The following is a 2,500-nucleotide window of genomic DNA, read 5'->3' on the forward strand; positions in this document are numbered from 1 at the left end:
GCAGCTAGAGAGGAGGAAGGGTAGGCGTGTGGAGGTGAGAGTCAGTCGGAACTTTGAATGTTGGCACTATGGCTAGTAAAGGGAGAGAGCTGGCTGACGTGATGGAAAGAAGAAAGGTGACAAGAGACAAGGTGGAAGGGGAGTAAGGCCAGGAGTATCGCAGGTGGGTTCAAACTCTTCTACCATGGTGCGAATGGGAGGAGAAATGGGGTAGGGGTCATTCTGAAGGAAGAGTATGTCAAGAGCGTGCTGGAGGTGAACACAGTGTCAGACAGAGTGAGGATTATGAAGCTGGAAATCGAAGGTGTATTGCTGACGGTTATCAGCGCATATGCCCCGCAAGTCGGGTGTAAGATGGACGAAAAAGAAGAATTCTGGAGTTGAGTTGGACGACGTGGTGGAAAGGGGACCCAAGGAGGAGGGAGTGGTGATTGGAGCGGACTTCGATGGACACGTTGCTGAAGGGAACAGAGGTGATGAGGAGTTGATGGTAAGGTATGGAATCGAGGAGAGAAATGTGGAAGGACAGATGGTGTTCGATTTTGCGAAAAGGATGGAAATGGCTGAGGTGAATACATATTTCAAGAAGAGGGAGGAGCACAGGGTGACGACGTATACGAGTGGAGGAAAGTGCACACAGGTGGACTATATCTTGTGTAGAAGGCGCGATGTAAAAGGGATTGCATACTGCAAGGTGGTGACAGGGGAGAACGTAGCTAGGCAGCATCGGATGGTGGTCTGTAAGATGACTTTGGAGACAAACATGAGGAAGCGAGTGAAGACACAGCCGAAGATCAAATGGTGGAAGTTGAAGAAGGAAGACTGTTGTGTGGAGTTCAGGCAGGAGTTAACACAGGCACTGAGTGGTAGTGAAGAGTTGCCAGATGGCTGGGCAAGCGCTGCAGAAATAGCGAGGAAGACAGCTAGGAAGGTACTTGGTGTGTCATCGGGACAGAGGAAGGAAGACAAGGAGACTTGGCGGTGGTGGTGGTGGTGGTGGTGGTGGTGGTGGTGGTGGTGGTGGTGGAAGGAGGAAGTAGAGCAAAGTATACAGAGGAAAAGGTTGGCAAAGAAGAAGTGGGATAGTCAGAGAGATGAAGAAAGTACACAGGAGTACAAGGAGATGCAGCGTAAAGCAAAGAGAGAGGTGGCAAAGGTAAAGGAAAAGTCGTACGGTGAGCTGTATGACAGGTTAGACACTAAGGAAGGAGAAAAAGACTTGTACAGATTGGCTAGACAGAGAGACCGAGCTGCCGAGGATGTGCGACAAGTTAGGGCGATCAAAGATACAGATGGAAATGTGCTGCCAAGCGAGGAGAGTGTGCTACGAAGTGGAAGGACTACTTTGACGGGCTGATAAATGAAGAAAATGAGAGAGACAGAGAGAGAGAGAGAGAGAGAGAAAAGGTTGGTTGATTGAGAAGTACAGAGAAGGCCAGAAAGAGTTGCATTGTGTCTTTGTAGATTTACACAAAGCATACGACAGGGTGCCGAGAGAGGAGGTGTGATATTGTAGGAGGAAGTCAAGAGTTGCAGAGAAGTATGTAGGAGTGGTGCAGGCTATGTATGAGGGAAGTGTGACAATGCTGAGGTGCGTGGTTGGAATGACAGATGGGTTCAAGGTGGAGGTGGGATTACATCAAGGATCGGCTCTGAGCCCTTTCTTGGTTGCAACGGTGATGGACAGGTTGACGGACAAGATCAGGCAGGAGTCTCCATGGACGATGATGTTCGCGGATGACATTGTCATCTGTAGCGACAGTAGGGTGCAGTTCATTGTGAGGAGAGCCTGGAGAGGTGGAGGTATGCACTGGAGAGAAGAGGAATGAAAGTCAGTAGGAGCAAGACGGAATACCTACGCGTGAGGAGGTGACAAAGGCATTTCACTTTAAATACTTGGGGTCAACTGTCCAAAGTAACGGGGAGTGCAGGAGAGAGGTGAAGAAGAGAGTGCAGGCAGGCAGGCAGGCAGGCAGGCAGGCAGGCAGGCAGGCAGGCAGGCAGACGGGCAGGCAGGGTGGAGTGGGTGGAGAAGAGTGTCAGGACAGAAGGGTACCAGCAACAGTTAAAGGGAAGGTTAACAAGATGTTCGTGAGACCAGCTACGTTATATGATTTAGAGACAGTGGCACTGACGAAAAGACAGCAGGAGGCGGAGCTGGAGGTGGCAGAGTTGAGGATGCTAACATTTTCACTGGGAGTAACGAAGAAGAGCAAGATTAGGAACGATTGCTCAAGTTGGACGGTTTGGATGCTGAATATGGAGCTGCCAGGAAAGAGGAAAAGAGGAAGGCCAAAGAGGAGGTTTATGGATGTGGTGAGGGAAGACATGCAGGTGGATGGTGTGACAGAGGAACACGCAGAAGACAGGAAGACATGGAAACGGATGATCCGCTGTGGCGATCCCTAACGGCAGAAGCCGAAAGTCGTAGTAGTAAACATAGAAAATCGTGCACGGCAGCCTTCTAAACTGTTTCTCTTGGTGGTGCTCTGTGTGTGTG

The sequence above is a fragment of the Lampris incognitus genome, unplaced genomic scaffold (assembly GCF_029633865.1).
Source record: "Lampris incognitus isolate fLamInc1 unplaced genomic scaffold, fLamInc1.hap2 scaffold_100, whole genome shotgun sequence".
NCBI classification, from domain to species: Eukaryota; Metazoa; Chordata; class Actinopteri; order Lampriformes; family Lampridae; genus Lampris; species Lampris incognitus.